General features: G+C 39.3%; 1 protein-coding gene across 4 annotated transcripts in view; it reads right to left on the reverse strand.

Moving 5' to 3' along the window:
* The window catches only part of LOC129775447 (cGMP-dependent protein kinase, isozyme 1), a 116205-nt gene extending 97580 nt beyond the window's left edge, over positions 1-18625 (reverse strand). For 3 of the 4 annotated variants that reach the window (XM_055780209.1, XM_055780205.1, XM_055780207.1), the window contains exon 1: positions 17958-18625. The gene's annotated coding sequence lies outside the window, so the exon portion shown is untranslated. Of the gene's footprint in view, positions 1-17953 lie in introns of all 4 variants that reach the window. The other variant, XM_055780206.1, reaches the window with a different exon arrangement.
* Between the last annotated feature and the right edge of the window lie 563 nt (positions 18626-19188).

Raw genomic sequence — 19188 nt, forward strand, 5'->3', positions numbered from 1 at the left:
AAATCCACAATACGATCGAAATATACAAAGGCCAATACCCAATCATTCTTTTACTAGATTTCAAAACCAAAATAACTCGAGACCTCCATTCAATAATTCCTTCACCAGATTCCAAACAAACCCCCAACCAACATCCTCCAACCAACCTCAGTACAACCAAAATAACCTGAGACAGCATTTCTATAACCTTCCCCCCAGGCCTCAACTTAACCAGCAACCGATTTTCCCTCAAATTAAACCTGACCCCTCCGGCCAAACCAAATCAAATAATGCAAAACCACTGATTCCATATCAAAGAAACCCTGAAATCAACCTACACGAAGGTACAGACTCAACCAATTTCAATGATCACTGCGTTGAAAATGCAAACACCAATAATGACGCCGATGAACAAGAGGAAATTAATTCAGAGCTGTATGACAACATAAATTTTCATGCTGTACAGATACAACAGCAGGAAGAGTGACCAACAACTTCCTTCCTTATTTAAAATTTTATTCGCCGAAATATGGAACGCTGAGATTTCTCATCGACACTGGGGTGAATAAAAATTACATTTCTCCCAAACTAACCCCAACAAGCTTCTCAAGGACAGGTACATATCAGAAAATAAAAAACATGAACGGAGAACACTTAGTTAATAGATACGTATTCTTCAACCCATTCTTGCACCAAGATAAATCACTGCCCAACCAAAAATTCTTTGTTTTCGAATTTCATAGTTATTTTCATGGGCTCATTGGTTATGAAACTTTGCGATCATTAGGTGCCATTATCGACACCGAAAACGATTGCTTGAAAATTGGAAATACTATTATTACTCTTCATAAAAAACACCTAGAACCCGTCCAAATAAATTCCAACGAAACAAAAACGGTCACCATACCTACTATTAAACCTGAAGGAGATTTTCTCATATCCAACGAAATAGAGCTTCTACCAAAAATCTACATTCTGCCTGGCATATACAGCTGCAAAAACAACATTGCAGAAATCTTAGTTCACAACTCCGACGCGATACCCAGACAGGTAAATTTATATGGAACAATAAACAATGAAATTAACAATTTTGATGTGTGTTCAAGTGAACCTACATATGAAACACAGGAAAAGGAGCTGCCTGTGGAACTTCTCCGACTCCATGACCTAAATCACGAAGAAAAAACAAAACTACTAAAGATCCTTTCCAATTTCAAAGACACCTTCCACCACGACGATAACAAACTTTCATTTACCAATGCTATACGCCATAAAATTACCACTAAAGACGAACTTCCAGTCTATGCGAAGTCTTACCGCTACCCCTTCTGTCACAAAGAAGAGGTTCAGCGGCAAATAGACGAAATGCTAGGACAAGGAATAATTCGAGCCTCGAATAGCCCATATTCTTCACCAATATGGGTAGTGCCGAAGAAGCTTGATGCTTCAGGCCGAAGAAAATGGCGATTAGTTGTCGACTACCGTAAGTTGAACGAGAAAACGGTAGATGATCGATACCCGATCCCGAACATTACCGACATCTTAGACAAACTTGGCCGATGTCAGTATTTTTCAACGCTAGATTCAGCTTCTGGATTTCACCAAATCGAAATCCATAAGAAAGACATTCAGAAGACAGCCTTTAGTGTCGATGGTGGGCACTACGAGTTCGTCCGAATGTCTTTCGGCCTAAAGAATGCCCCCGCTACGTTCCAAAGTGTAATGGACAACATTCTCAGGGAACATATCGGTGTGAGATGTCTGGTCTATATGGATGATATAATCATCTTTTCGACCAGCCTGCAGAAACATTTAGTTAATTTAAAACATATATTGGAAACCCTCAGGAAGTACAATATGAAAATCCAAATCGATAAATGCGAATTTCTTCGCAAGGAGGTTGCCTTCTTAGGTCACGTGGTTACTCCCGAGGGAGTAAAACCCAACCCTGAGAAGATTAAAGCTATCCAGGAATGGCCATTACCAAAAAACGAGAAGGAATTAAGAGCCTACTTGGGAGTAATCGGCTATTACCGAAAATTCATTAAGGATTTTGCAAAAATTGCAAAACCTTTAACCCAACAATTGCGCAAAGGTGAAACAATCTGACATACACCCGACTTCATTTCAGCTTTTCAACGTTGTAAAGAAATTCTAACTAGTAGCCACGTTCTACAGTTCTACGATTTTTCAAAAAGATTCATACTCACCACAGATGCTTCTAATTTTAGACCCTATTTATATGGGCGTAAATTCAGTCTTTACACAGACCATAAACCGCTGACCTATGCTCTGAACCTCAAAGGCTCAAATGATAGATTGGTCAGATGGAAATTGAGGCTCGAAGAATACGACTACGACATACACTATAGACCGGGAAGACAAAACGTTATAGCGGACGGATTATCCAGAATACCCCCACAGATAAACTTCAACGAGCAAGAACCCTCTACTTCACCCAGTAATGACAACAATGATGACAGCAATAGTAGCGACGATAACACCGTACATTCAAGTTCATCCGATGATACGCAATTTATCCGAATGACAGAAACTCCCTTAAACTTCTTTAAAAACCAAATTCTGATAAAAAGAGGAGATAACAATACCGAAAGTTACGAAACAATATTTCCAGGAGTTTACAGACGCACGATAACACGTGCCACATTTGGCGTGCCCGTGGCGGTAAGGTTACTCTCGTTGGATTCATATAGTCCCGAAATGACTATATGAATCCAACGAGAGTAAATTGCATCCTCTGCCCGGAGGAATGGCTAAACATTCTACAAATTACTTATAAAAACCACTTTGCACGTGCCAATTCTTTTAGAATATTATTAACACAGTCTATTTTACAGGATATCCAATCTGAAGAAGACCAGAACAAAGCAATAGAAGAAGCTCACAGCCGAGCCCATCGGGGAATTAAAGAGAATTACGAAGCGATTGCCCGACACTTTTTCTTCCCTAGGATGAAAAATAAGGTGACAACCTTCGTAAATATCTGTTCAATCTGCCTCGAAAATAAATACGAAAGAAATCCATATAGAATCAAATATGCTTATACTCCCACTCCCAACAAACCACTAGACATACTTCATGTCGATATTTTTATTTCCTCCCCAAACCTATTCCTATCTGCTGTCGACAAACTATCCCGCTACGCTATTCTAATCGCTCTTAAATCCCGATCTATACCCGACGTAAAACGCGGATTGACAAAACTAAGCACTACATTTGGCACCCCAAAAATGATTGTGTGCGACAATGAGGTTGCGTTGAAATCAGTTGAAGTACGAGGTCTCCTACAGAGACTGGATGTAGAAACATATTACACACCTTCAGACCACAGTGAGGTGAATGGAATCGTCGAACGGTTTCATTCAACTCTAAGTGAAATCTTCAGATATTAAAAGCAAATATCCGGATCTTACAAACAAATAAATTTATAAAATAGCAACCACATTGTACAACACAACCATCCACTCAGCAACACAATTTAAGCCTATTGAAGTGTTTTTTGGATTTAAGGAAGGCGACAAAAGGCCGCTTAATCTTCAAAGGATACTTGAAAATAGAAATGAGTTGTTTGACGAAATAACTCAAAGATTGGAACTCCAGCAAAAGAAATTAATAGACTCCCACAACAAAACCAGATCAGATGAACCAAATTTTCAACCTGAGGAAGCAATCTACTACAAACTTTCAGGCATACCAGATAAAAGAAAGAGAAAATTTAAGAGACAGGTTGTGAGATCCAATAGAAGGAAAACACTCATAGATTCAAGGAACATAAAACTACACAAAACAAAAATTAAAAGAAAGAGGAAATCCTAATTTTCAAAAATTCCTTTCTAGGTTACCTTCCTGTTCACCACCATACTCCCCTTCCTGACCGTATCATCCAACTTGTCCGTTAGAAACCTCAATCAAGACCCAGTGCTTAAAAAAATTAAGAGAATTAAGAAATTAAGAGAATGTAAAATTCAGACGGGTACTTTAAAATTAATACATCCGATAAACTTAACCGTCATCCAGAATTCAATAGATTTCCTAACTGCATCCATTTATGATAAGATAGATAGTAGGAACCCGTTAGGAGATATAATCAAACAGAAAACAAGAACACTGTACAGCAATTTTATCCAAATACGACCACTAGAACATCACAGAACAAAACGATGGGATCTACTAGGAACCACATGGAAATGGCTAGCAGGTTCACCAGACGCGCAAGACCTGCGTATAATCAATTCTACACTTAACGAACTTATCTCGCAGAATAACCAACAATTCAACATCAATAACCAAATCAATACGAGAATCTCTGAATTAGCTAACAGTATCGAAATTATTAATCATAATATGAAGACGAATGAATTAGCAAACGAAGTTTCAGCTGTGATCATGATAATAAACATCGATATAATCAACAAACTCCTAGAAGATATCCAAGATGCTATCATTTTATCAAAAACGTCCATTACCGCCAATAGAGTACTGTCCCTACAGGAAAAATCGTTCATAAGAACCCTCTTGCAAGATCAAGGTGTGAAAGTAGATCTTCCTGACGAAGCTCTTCAACACGTCAGCCCGAAAATTGCAGTAAGCCAGCAAACGCTCTTATATATCCTCCATGTTCCTCGACTAGAAAATGATACATCTTCCATAATTCAAATTCATCCTATGGCTAACAAAAACCAGATCATCAACAGTTATCCAGAATACGTTATCAAAAAGGACAATATATTGTACTCCACCAGCAATCCGAATGAGTTCGTACAAAAATCTGCATATCTTAAAGAGATATACGACTCTTGTATTCGTCCCCTAATATTTGGGAAGGAATCTATATGCAACTCTACATTTACTAATGAAACAACGCAACTACTAATAAATGAGAATACAGTCCTAGTTCAAAACGCTAACAATAATACACTGAAAAGCAATTGTGGACCAGACGATCGTACACTATCGGGGAATTTCCTGATAACTTTTTCAAACTGCTCCATCTCCTTCAATAACCAAATATTCCAGAACAAAGAAATCTTTCAACACACAGATATCATTTATGGAGCACTCCACAATGTCAAAATAAATTGGAACCTTCATCAGAGTTTAGACATGACTACAATTAACAACGAAACTCTTGGCAACAGGAAAAGGTTAGATCACGTCTACCTGGAACAGTACCATCTAAAATTCAAATTTTGGACCATATTTGGAGGCCTCTCTCTCACGTACATCATCATTATATTTCTCGTCTTCATGATAATCAGAGATTGGTGCAAGTCTCAACTTCAGGGAACGGGACGCCCCTTACTTGCAGGGGGAGTAGTTACAAACGCAAGCAACCAATAACCCGAAACCAGCAACGATTCACAGACGGACATCATAGACCGCATCCAACTCCAACAACAACAACAGAAAGTCATCGAATTGCAACATCAGCAAATACAAATAGCGCGCGAACTTGAGCACTATTCCCAGAACGCGACGACGTTAGCGTAACGGACGGCGAGCGAACGAGCGTGTGAACTGCAGCAGACGTAACCAGACTCTTTCCTGCCGGCAACGAACTGGAGTGGATAGAATTTGCTGAGGTGTTAGAATAAGCGAGGGACTGAGACCAGGTAGCGACTCTTTAGACAATAATAAAATTATTATGAGTTTGACCACCGAGTAGACCGGTTCTAAATCTTGTATTCATTCCTTTTTTTAAAAACTCCGAAAGTCCGGAAGAAAATGTAAGTTATATATATATATATATATATATATATATATATATATATATATATATATATATATATATATATATATATATATAGATTTTGTAACTGCCAGTCCCAGTCAGTCAGCACTTTCCTTCCAAAAAGCTCAGGCCCCTAGATACTGACGCGTAGTACAAGCATTTAGTTTCCTTACATTACATCAGCACTAGGGTGGCAATGGATGTATGGAAAAAAATTCATCATCAAATTTCAAAAACCGACCGTGTACATTTTGTTTATTGGCCCAAAAAAATTATCTGTACAAAGTTTCAGCTAAATCGGACATTGTTTAGGGGTGCCTCAAAGCGCTCAAAGTTTTGATTTTTTCTTCCTCGAAAATCTTCCAAGGGGGAGTGAACGAAATTTGGAAAATCAAAGTTTTGTGCGATGCCAAATGACTTAAAAATGCAAGAAACGTCGAGATCTTATGTCATCTCACAAAAAAAATTTTGGCCGAAAATCGTCCTTTGAGACATAGCCTGAGTAATAATGAAGGTATAGAAAACAAAAAAATTATCGAATTTAAACAACCGACCATGTACATTTTGTTTATTGACCTCAAAAAATGATCTGTGCTAAATTTCAGCTCAATCGGACATGATTTAGGGGTGCCTCAAGACACTCAATGTTTTGATTTTTTGGAATTTCAGTCCCATAAGGTCGATTTTCGGCCAAATTTTTTTTTTTTCAAGATGACACCAGATCTCGACGTTTCATGCATTTTTAAGTCATTTGGCATCGAAAATTTTTTTCGATTTTCTAAATTTCCTTTACTCCCCCCTTGAAAGACTTTCGAGGATCAAAAAATCAAAACTTTAAGGCACCCCTAAATCATGTCCGATTGAGCTGAAACTTTGCACAGGTCATTTTTTTAGGGCAATAAACGTCGGTTTTTGAAATGAAATTTGAAATGTCCATTTTCGCTGCCACCCTAATCTGCACTATATAGAAATATGAATTGAAAATACATAATGAACTATCCATTTACTGCTTGTTTCTCGGAACGCTCATGACCAGTGCTACCAGCCATCACCATCTGAAACAAAAAATCTTAAAATTTACTTACAGTATCGGACAAAACATTAAGATTTGGGCGTTGAGGTTCTCATCCATGATCTTATCCACCCAGTACAGGGGGCCAACCTCGGACCAGGAGAAGCACCCTCACACCATAATGTTCTTTCCTCCATGCTCGAATCGCTTCGTGTTATACTGTGGCGTGTAAACACAGCCTATTGGGCGATGAACCAGTTACATTTTTCGTAGAGTTACCCCCTATATAGAAATCAAAGACATAGTCCTATGTAAAAAACATTTTCATTTCATGATTTCAGAAATTACAAGCCCTGTCCCAAATACTATGAGGGTATTTTTTTTAAACTTGGGTAGACTGCATCTAATTCCGAAGAAATGCACAAAAACTGACGCGTTTAAAAAAAAAAAGATTCAATGCTCATTGCATTGCACTGAATTTCTTTATCTGGACGTTTTTATATTCCTCCGAAAAACCCTTCCCGTACTTGTTGATTTTCGCGATGTAATTAGAACACAATAGCCTTGTGTACGGATATTGATAACGTTATCGAATTGGTTGGAAACGTCATTTTCAACAAGTTGATCGGCTCATCCCGCTCCTATAATACAACAGAAGCAGTCCGCTACAGGATCGAATCGTTATCGTTTCTTTTTCTGATAAAAAAAAGGGAGATGACAGCATTATGCATATCGCTCAACCACTGTTAACACGATAACTTCCAACGATGAGATAACTTGTAGATAAGTGTTAGGCATATCATGGTAGGTAGTCAACGTGTTAATTCGTGATGATTACTAAATTGGATTCTAATTAGTATCAAAAGTCTTCTTTAAGTTTTTCATTTAATTTAAATTGCATTCGTTATCGATTATTATATACTGACATTTATGTGACTCATGTTGTTGTCTCTTTTATGAAATTGATCCATATCGACTGCTTCACGAAAAAAGAGGAATTCTTCCAATTCTTGTATTTTTCAGACGTGCTGTGTTTATTTATATCAGTATTTTTATGTGTAAAACCGATGCGGAATTGTCACGGTCCAACCAGAGTTCGCTGTTATCCGTGACGCTAAAACACAAACACGCGCAGATAATATCAATTTAGCAAAACATTTGCCCGACGTATTATCACCAATAGATACTGTAGATTATCCTTCCCGGTTCGCGCTAATCGGAAGAGGTTTCCTCGGCGCGACGTCACAGCGCGAGCGTTGCACTGGCTTATCGTTCTTCGTGCGCTCTATTTTTCCTATGGCTGGCTGGTGAAGGTTGTAACATTGCACTCATCTTTTGCCGGCGTACAAAAAACTATATTATTCCCCCGCAATCGCTTGTTAGGAATTTTTCCCCGTAACGCGGAGTTCATGTAAACAGGTATGAACTCATAAACGTTAACGGCAAGATCATTAGATTGGGTTTTTGCTACGCCCGTCAAAGCGATAAAGTATTTACTGGTGTACAATCACATGATTTTTTATTGGAGCTGTTTTTCGCCTATTTTGCTGGTATACCTGTGCTTCTGATTGTTTCATTACACTTACCTGTAGTAAACACGCCAGAGGGGAATTTTCCATCCCGAGCGGTTTTGTGTTTACACTTTTTTTTCGCAATGTGTTCACATATCACGGTCAGAAGATGTTTTAATTATTAAAAATTGAAAGAACCGGACCAGTTATCGATTATCGTTTAATATGTAAACAGTTGGAAAATAACCTTTATGTTCATGAGCTCATATCACATTCCATTGCAATAACACTCAAACGGATACTGTTGAAAGAAATGAGTGTTTTCCCACCAGACAACAACATAATTTGTTCAAGCCCACCGTGTTTATCATTCCATCTCTACTCAATTCGGATAACACGATAAACTACCAATTTCTACTATTTCGGATACGAGAAAGATTATAAACAACCGAAAAAAAACACATGTTCAGCGCCGATAGATTCATGGCTGGAAACCAGTTTCGAAGAATCCATAGCACTTCACATTCAAATTTACTACATATTCGTGTGAAGCGCCACTAATTTGAATGGAAAGATGTCGTTAATTGATTTAACATGATAATCCAACCAAACCGAACCATTATGGGATACCGGTTTAGTCTTGTTTTGGAACAAAAAATATTCACATAATTGTTCGACATCGGGAACGCGACGAACTGATTTTGGGAATACATAATTTGGAATGGTTAAAAATATACGCGCAAAATCGGTGTACAATGCAAACAAGAAGATTAGCATGTTATTTATGAAGCTCAAATCTAGCAGCTACTATAGTGGATAGAATGCCAATTCGTTGACCCGAAAAAATGTTGTGTAACATGTAAAAAATACAAGACTAGTCCTTCGGAAGAAACAATACATACAGGGTTTTCCAACTTTAAATTCCGAAAGTAAATTGAAATAAAACACACTTAGAATTCGAATTTCGATGAAACTTTTATTTCAAATTAAAGTTTGGTTTATGCCATTATGTGTGAAATACAACATCATTCAAATGTCCACCTAGGGTTTCCTCGCACACCTTGATCCGGAACAGGTGACTTTTCGGCACATATGGGGCGGTATCTCGGTCATAACTTCACGAATGTTGTCTTTCAAATGTTCAAGAGTTTGCGGAGAGTTGGCATAGACACGGTCTTTCGCATAACCCCACAAAAAAAAAGTCTAGCGGGTTCAAATCGCATGATCTTGACGGCCAATTGGCATCACCAAAACGCGAAATTATGCGTCCCTCAAATTTCGTTCGCAATATGGCCATGTTCGGTCGTGTTGTGTGGCACGTGGCGCCGTCCTGCTGAAACCACATGTCATCCGTATCCATATCTTCAATTTGTGGCAAAAAAAATCGGTTAACATGAGGCCATAGCGCTCACCATTCACAGTTACCGTCTCGCCTTCCTCATTTTCAAAGAAATACGACCCGATGACTCCACCAGATATTGTAAAATGGCAGACATTCAACTAACGATATGACGCTTTGGTTGACAGCTATGTCAAACGGTTGTCAGCGCAGGGCTGTATACTTTCGGAAGCCCGAAATAGAAAACCCTGTATAATCATGAGATATGTATATATTTTTTTTTGTTTTTCAACATAACCATCCGATATTTTCCCATTTTTCCGAGCCATTCGGATATGAGGTGGGATAAGAAGAAATCGTTGATGTTTGTGTAAACTTCAAAACTTCATTTAGCATTACTATAACCACGGCCTTGTAGACAGATTCTAGGTCAGTCTTGCCACATAGTTTGATATACAAAGTTCTACACTTCTGATCGTCGAACACATTAGGAAATGCTTTTATCACCGAGTTATTAACGGAAGATATAGTCAATGAAGAGAATCGATCAAGGCAGATAGGTCCTTTACGAAAGTTACGCGAAAGCTGATTTTCGCAAGCTTTTCTAGAGGCAAATTACCACCACTTTAATCATCCGCCATAGACAGGGCTAAAAGATGAATGTGTAGGAACTCCCCAACCAAACACAGCTTTTGGACGATTGCTTACTTCAGATGGCTCAATTATTATCAGTATAGTTCCGTATTAAGAGTTGAGTGAAACAGTTCACAGTAGGTGATTCCTTGCCAATCAATCCAAATTCCTTGTCGTCCATCGTTGCTTGGTCGTCTTTTGCCAGCTCACTACATTTCGACCTAGACCATTACTGCTCCACGTTGTACACGTTGAACACCTATTTTCTATGGCAGGGTATTCATTCAGCCCCTTTTTTTCTAAAATTTATGGTTTGTTGAGAATCAATTGTAGACCTTAGGAAACACTTCTACTCTGCAACTTGCTTTAACGATTACCAACTACAGTACTTCATAAATGGAAAATCATTTGATTTTTAATTAAAACTGTTTATTCATTTATTTATTTTATTTCCAAAAAAAATCCCTTAAAATTACTGAAAAGTGGTAGTCAATTTATATTAGGCTGTCAAAAAAGTCCTGCGGTATTTCCGCGAGGTGTCGTTGTAAGCGCGTAGTTCTAGTTGTATTAATTGTATCGAGTCATACTATAGCTTGTTGGAAAGGTATTTTTGCGCGCTATAATATAGTCCTTGACAGTGTTTTGTTTGGTTAAGTCGTTCGTGAGTTATAGTGTCGCAAATATGGAGCAAAATAATGAGAAAATCCTACATATTTTACAGTACTACTATGACAAAGGCAAAAATGCATCTCAAGCTGCCAATAAAATTTGTGCAGTTTATGGACCCGATACAGTTTCCATTTCCACCGCACAACGATGGTTTCAACGTTTTCGTTCTGGTGTAGAGGTCGTCGAAGATGCGCCACGCTCCGAAAGGCCTGTCGTCGAAAATTGCGACAAAATCGCTGAATTAGCCGAGAAAGACCGGCATAGTAGCAGCCGTAGCATCGGCCAAGAGCTGGGGATAAGTCATCAAACCGTTATTAACCATTTGAAGAAGCTTGGATTCACAAAGAAGCTCGATGTATGGGTGCCACACACGTTGACGCAAAAAAACATCTTTGACCGTATCGACGCATGTGAATCGCTGCTGAATCAAAATCAAAACCCGTTTCTGAAGCGGATGGTGACTGGCGATGAAAAGTGGGTCACTTACGACAACGTGAAGCGCAAACGGTCGTGGTCGAAGCCCGCTGAAGCGGCTCAGACGGTGGCCAAGCCCTCATTAACGGCCAGGAAGGTTCTGCTGTGTGTTTGGTGGGATTGTCAAGGGATAATCTATTATGAGCTGCTTCCCTATGGCCAAACGCTCAATTCGGACCTGTACTGCCAACAACTGGACCGCTTGAAGGTAGCACTCATGAAGAAGAGGCCATCTTTGATAAACAGAGGCCGCATTGTCTTCCATCAGGACAACGCCAGGCCACACACTTCTTTGGTGACGCGCCAGAAGCTCCGGGAGCTCGGATGGGAGGTTCTTTTGCATCCGCCGTATAGTCCGGACCTTGCACCAAGTGACTACCACCTGTTTTTGTCCATGGCGAACGAGCTAGGTAGTCAGAAGTTAGCCACAAAACAGGCCTGTGAAAATTGGCTATCCGAGTTTTTTGCCAATAAGGAAGCGAGCTTCTATAACAGGGGTATTATGAAGTTGGCATCTCGTTGGGAACAAGTCATCGAACAAAACGGCGCATATTTGACTTAAAACAGATGATAGTAACTAATTTTATGAACAAATGAAAATTCAAAAAAAAATACCGCAGGACTTTTTTGACAGCCTAATATTATAAATTACTGTTTAAAATCTGTAAACGCTTTTCGCACTAAACATCTCATAGAATACAACAAGGCTATACAGAGCAAGGCCATCTTACGTGAATCAATTGATTACTCATCATTCAAAGTATTAGGCAACTCCACTTAGAATGTTCTACGAACTCGACCGTCTACGATTTTTGTTGAAACTTTATCCATGTGATGATGGCTACCCAGAGTACCGTTTTTTTCATACAGCGTTTTAGTTGAGATCAATGTTTGCGAAGGCTAATCGAAAAATTATAGCTCGAAAACTAATGACAAAGACAAGAAAAAACGGACCCCACAATTATGAATGTTTGAATTAGAAAAGGTGAACCCTTTGAATATCTTTGAGTTTTATTGCACGCAAACCTCTCCTAGTCGCATACATTACACAGAAATAAATTTTCTTTCATCACGGAATTTTGTAAAGAGCATAGAGCTCTGATCATTTTATATTTGGCATGTATTCATTCATCCATTCAGCATTTGGAAAAATGTGGGCCATGCATTCAAAACAAGACTCAAGAAATCACAGTCATAGCAGGATAGATGCCTGAAAATACGAAGGTTCTTTGGAAAGCACCTGCTAAGTCAGAGAGATGAATGGGACTACTGGCGCGTAATGAAGTTGTGTTTAGTTAGTAGTATCTTTTGGTAGAACACACACCAAGTTTCAACCATATCGGTCTGTTTCTTTGTGTTGGGCATCCGTTTAAATCGAGGAAGTCGAGTGTTTTTGTCCATCACGACAACGCACCAGCTCACGCCTCAGTAGTTGTGATCGCAAAATTGATGAAAGTAGGGATACAACTCGACCCATCTATTTCCCAGACTTGACTCCCTTGGAGTACTACACTAAGTGTCAAACCGTTAGAACCCCTATTTTTTTTAGTTTTCAGAGATATGTGAGAGCTCGGTCTTCGTTTATAAGGCTGACCATTTGAACTTTATTGATTTGTTCAAGCGCAAAACATTCAGAAAACAAAAACGCCACTGAACTATTGAACCGGATGGAAAACTCTAACTCCTCTGAAAAACCAACATTAATCGCATTAATTACAATAAGTTTCTAATTCATCTAAATCGAAAAGTCATCTTTAGTTCTCAATAAATTCAAATAATCTATTCGAAATGTTTTCGATCAAGCTACGACCTGTTGTAGTTTGCATCTCGTTCCACGCAGAGTATACTGCTTGTTTAAGCTCTTAAAAACTCTCATACTGCTAGTTAACTACATCTACTCTCCATACGATCACTCCTCATAAATTTTCGATTGGGTTATGATCTGGTAAATAGCCAAGCCAGTCCAAAATCTGAAGCTTCTATTCATTAAATCATGCCATTGCCATCCGGATTTTATGAATTGATGTAAAATTATCCTATTATCACTGTGGTTTTGGCTCAAAAACAGCAGTACTGTTCATTCGTGTTGATAAAAAGCTGTCTGTGCCTGGCGAACCAGGCGAAACGGAGAATCAACCAACCGAAGAGGTGCTGTGTTCCCTCAGGACACACGTCTGTAGTGACTCGTCAGAAACTACGGGAGCATGGTTGAGAAGTTCTAATGTATCCACCATATAGTCCAGATCCGGCACCAAGCGATTACCACCTTTTTCTCGCATTGCAAAACTTCCTAAATGATAAAAAATTGAGATCAAGAGAGGATTTTGAAAATCTATTACTATAGATTTTTGCCAATAAGGATCTTTTTCAGACTATCTCGACATCGATAATACTGATGGTTTCGACGGATACTGCCCAACGAACAATCATTATCTGTTATAAAGCTAGTCATCCGAATAATGGTCGAACAATAGCATTGAGTGCTTAATAAAACGTTATTCTGAGCTATACGTTGTAACCATAAAAAATTATCCAGTCCAAAATGAAGCATTTGTCCAACCATGAATATTTATCTCATAAGATGCCAGAGAAAGGTTCGAAAACGTTTCTTCAACTGCAAAGCAACTTTTGTACAACGCATGACGGACTACTGAAATCAGCATTTGCTGCAAGCGTTTTTAAATTCGCGTTCGACTGCTCGTTATACTAAAACTAAAATTAAATCGGACAAACGTTTAAAACGTTCTTCACACAGGTTTGCTTGTCGATGACTCATTTGTGAATATCCTGATGTAGTAGTAAGACAGAAGGTAATCTTGCATTACATTTTTAAGTAATCTAATGATGCAAATGATCGTGAGTTCGGATCTCGACCATTTTTTTTGGTTTTTTTTTTCAAAAGCTCATCAAAAACTGAACAAGTTTTTTCTAGTAGCTGTGAAAGATTCTATAAAGCGTATGTCAAGGTGTTAAAAATCGAGTTTTGTTTATAGAAATTTGGTTAATGTAAATGATGCAGTCAGACGAAGTTGATCTTGTTTGATAGCGCAGTTAGAGTAGAGTAAAACAAACCAAACAAATGGCCAAATAAACGTTTCCATAACACCATGGAGTAGTAACGTATGCTGAAAAGATGGACAAATTTCGGATGCCGATCAAAAATATATATAATAAAATAATAACCAAATTTTCCTTAATCCTATTGGATCTTATACCAAAATGCATCGACGCCCTTATCAGTTGATTTGCAGCAGCCTTGGCGAAAACTGTGAAACAACTACGTTCGATACTTTGCTCGTACTGCCAATTTCTCCCCAGAGCACGAAGAAGTTGGACATACTGAGGCGCTTCGTGACCGTCGGATATAGCCGATCCGGCATTTGAAACATCAGGAGAAAGGCGAGAGCGTCGAAAGGAACCCTGGTTCTGATCATCCGACAGTGCTGAGCAACCGTAAGGAGCAGCAGAAGCTAGAGAGGGAGACCGAGAGCAAGTAAGCCTCATCGTCCCGCACCTTGGAAAGGAGGTCGGTGCAACCGGCCAAACTATGAATAAGTACATTTATGCAGAAGCGTCAGTCTAGTCCGGCCATGTCTGAACAGTAGGCAATCGCCCAGAAAGAACGGTTGACAACAAATCACTCGAGTTGGGCCGGCTGAAGATAGACGTTGTATCGAAGATCGTCAACCCTCCAAAAGGGTCCCAGCTGCGACCGATAGAAAATTGCTGGACGAACCACATACGGAGGGCCCACTCCAATAATTTGGTGGTCAAACAAAGAAGCAGATAATCGCCAAGGTCACGAATTATTTGAAGAATATTCTGATAAATATCTACTCATCGATCATGTCTAAGGTTCCGGTCAACCACCGTAAGACTGCCCGGCAGAGCGTCGATTGATTTTTTAGTATGCTGTAGCATTCAAGAAAAAAATTGGTCCATTGAATTATATATTGTAGATTTTTTTTCATCGCCATCCGAAATTTGTCCATTTTTTTAACGCATACGTAATAAACGTTATAATTATTCACTTTAAACTGCGTTCAACGAACATTATTGGATATAGTTTATTCATTTCTCTTACCTTTTATGAACAAGGTATGAGTAGAGGTTTTGATGATAAATAATTCAGGTAGGCTATATTGAGCATAGAGCTGAACAAAACTGTCATAAAAACGTCACCTCGGTGACGGATCATGCAGAGTACGGGTAGACTTTTGTGCAGATAAATATATCAAAATAGTTACCACATCCTTCAAAATGAATAAAAAGGACTACATCCGGGTTCTGGAGTATTCTATTCCACATTTATCAAGCAATTATCATCGAAAGGGTAGGGCAGGGCTGGTTGGTCATTGTTGAATAAATTTGGCTATAACTTTGTAGTACGAAGTTTTGCGTTAGAATGTTATGTACCACAAGCATACCAGAAAATCGTTTATTTGACTTCATTATATTTCAAAATATTAGGCTGTCAAAAAAGTCCTGCGGTATTTCCGCGAGGTGTCGTTGTAAGCGAGTAGTTCTAGTTATATTCATTGTATCGAGTCATACTATAGCTTGTTGGAAAGGTATAAGGTACGCGCTATAATATAGTCCTTGACAGTGTTTTGTTTGGTTAAGTCGTTCGTGAGTTATAGTGTCGCAAATATGGAGCAAAATAAAGAGAAAATCCGACATATTTTACAGTACTACTATGACAAAGGCAAAAATGCATCTCAAGCTGCCAATAAAATTTGTGCATATTATGGACCCGATACAGTTTCCATTTCCACCGCACAACGATGGTTTCAACGTTTTCGTTCTGGTGTAGAGGTCGTCGAAGATGCGCCACGCTCCGGAAGGCCTGTCGTCGAAAATTGCGACAAAATCGCTGAATTAGCCGAGAAAGACCGGCATAGTAGCAGCCGTAGCATCGGCCAAGAGCTGGGGATAAGTCATCAAACCGTTATTAACCATTTGAAGAAGCTTGGATTCACAAAGAAGCTCGATGTATGGGTGCCACACACGTTGACGCAAAAAAACATCTTTGACCGTATCGACGCATGTGAATCGCTGCTGAATCAAAATCGACCCGTTTCTGAAGCGGATGGTGACTGGCGATGAAAAGTGGGTCACTTACGACAACGTGAAGCGCAAACGGTCGTGGTCGAAGCCCGCTGAAGCGGCTCAGACGGTGGCCAAGCCCTCATTAACGGCCAGGAAGGTTCTGCTGTGTGTTTGGTGGGATTGTCAAGGAATAATCTATTATGAGCTGCTTCCCTATGGCCAAACGCTCAATTCGGACCTGTACTGCCAACAACTGGACCGCTTGAAGGTAGCACTCATGAAGAAGAGGCCATCTTTGATAAACAGAGGCCGCATTGTCTTCCATCAGGACAACGCCAGGCCACACACTTCTTTGGTGACGCGCCAGAAGCTCCGGGAGCTCGGATGGGAGGTTCTTTTGCATCCGCCGTATAGTCCGGACCTTGCACCAAGTGACTACCACCTGTTTTTGTCCATGGCGAACGAGCTAGGTAGTCAGAAGTTAGCCACAAAAGAGGCCTGCGAAAATGGGCTATCCGAGTTTTTTGCCAATAAGGAAGCGAGCTTCTATAACAGGGGTATTATGAAGTTGGCATCTCGTTGGGAACAAGTCATCGAACAAAACGGCGCATATTTGACTTAAAACAGATGATTGTAACTAATTTTATGAACAAATGAAAATTCAAAAAAAAAACCGCAGGACTTTTTTGACAGCCTAATAAATTGACCAACTAAGCCCACACACGGGTTAAGTTGGTCAATAATAGGCATGTTCTTTTTGAGCAAATAATAAGCGTTTTTTTCCATTAGAGGTTTCCTTCATTATAAATTAATTAATTAAATCAAAACAAAAGCAGTTAACAAATATCATGTAGTCAATTAAAAAAAAAACAAATTAATGAAAATTTCAAAGTCTCATCGTTGTTGGAAATTAGTCAGGTAATCTTTCCTAACGATTTCGTCTCTCTTCCACTTTGCGGCGCACCATAGATGCCAGGTTTGAAGACAAGTCTTCATTTTGAAGAAATTTGATTTTGTTAAGACATCATGAAAAATGTAATTTCCTCCTATTTCGATTATAAATATGTAATCGCTGTTATTTCAAAGGTCGTAGGAACCGGTCACTGGAATTATTGCCCATTGCTATAAATTTAAAGAAGGTAGTGCAGTGAAATGCTTCGGTCGATCATGCATTGAGCAACTTCACTACTCTGCCGAGCGTCTTAACGCCCTATTTATGATAAACAAGTGCCACGAGTCATGTGTTATGTTATAGGTTTGGTCCAATCGATTCACCACGTGTGACACTTTGGATTGGTGGGGTTCACGTCTCACGTCAACAGAGAGAGTTCTTGATAGTTTGGCCATTTTTATTGTTTGTAGCCATTCTAAACATCCTGTTTTTGGAAGTACGAAACCTTTAATATCATTATTTAAAACTCGAAAATACAAAGATATTATGAGATCTCGTTATTTCTTGTCATAAAAAAAAGAAAACACAATTTTGTTTCTTCTACAAGCTTTTGTTTGGATTTGCAAATGTGAATAAAAAATACCTACGATTCAGCTAATTGAGGTCTGGCTGACACATGTTGGACTAATGATGCCAAAATAGCGATGGAATCGGCCTCAAAAAACAACAAATGCACCAGTTCGAAGAGTTAGACTTTCCAGAAAGGTTTTCTTATCTCGTCGAATTTATTTTGAGCACCAACTAGACATAATTCCACTATTTCACTCTTGTAATCATTGCTCTAACATGTATTGACCATGTATTTCGTTTCCGGAAAAATGATTTACAATAACAGCAACAAAATACTTCAAACTTTCACTAATAGCTAGGTCAATCACTATATGCTCGTTTTCAGCTGCTCAATTACCACAAAAGATCACAGAAAACTAACCGCACTCCATTGAAAAACTAGCAACAAAAAACAACAGAAAACTAGAAACTGAAACAACCATCCATCTTCTATCACCGCATGCAACCGTCGAAAGTACTAATTGTGCACCTTTTCCGACCGAGAGGAAAAACTGTCAACTGTCATTCGAGTAGTCCGCACTCTTGCCGCCGTGTGTGTTGATCTATAATTGCCACGATTTTCCGTGTTCAAAATCGGAATCTGTCACGTTCGGAGCTCCCTCTCTACACGCAACAATAACGATTGACAACCGGAGAATTCAACGCTACGCCACCACCGTTCCGCTTTGGCTCTGGCAGTCAACTAAGTCAGCGGCGGAGCGCTGAAACACGGTAAAGCACAATATGATAAGTCGCCTTTTTTCGTCCCCATGCTCGAATGAACGGGTGGTTTTGATTCCTCCCACATGTGTGTGGATATCGGGAGCAGGAACAAGGGTACAATCAGACAGAAGCGGAAAAATGTGAACATCACGTGTAGTAATAGCGGCAGAGCGCGTAGCTCCGGGAAGGGCTGGAAGTGACCGGTTGAATATATAGTTAAGGGTGAACGAACAGCGAATCAATATTCTGGGCTGTTTGTGTTATGTAACAATCGAAGATGTTGAAAATATCATACCCCGATAAAACTAGAATATTCTGGCAGCACTGCTCATTCAGATATTCGAATCATATAAACAAAACCTTGTAATATCTGCCCGACGATGATACCCGCAAAGGTGCGCCATGAATTTTGCAAAGTTGTTCCGCTCTTTTCGTTCTCACGTGCTTATTCGGAGAGAGCGGGCGCGCGCCAAATGACACTCGCTCTCATCGCAGAAAGTGAGAGTGACAGAATTCCGTGTGTTCATCGAAACGATGCAGCTCGCG

Source organism: Toxorhynchites rutilus, chromosome 3 (assembly GCF_029784135.1).
Source record: "Toxorhynchites rutilus septentrionalis strain SRP chromosome 3, ASM2978413v1, whole genome shotgun sequence".
NCBI lineage: Eukaryota > Metazoa > Arthropoda > Insecta > Diptera > Culicidae > Toxorhynchites > Toxorhynchites rutilus.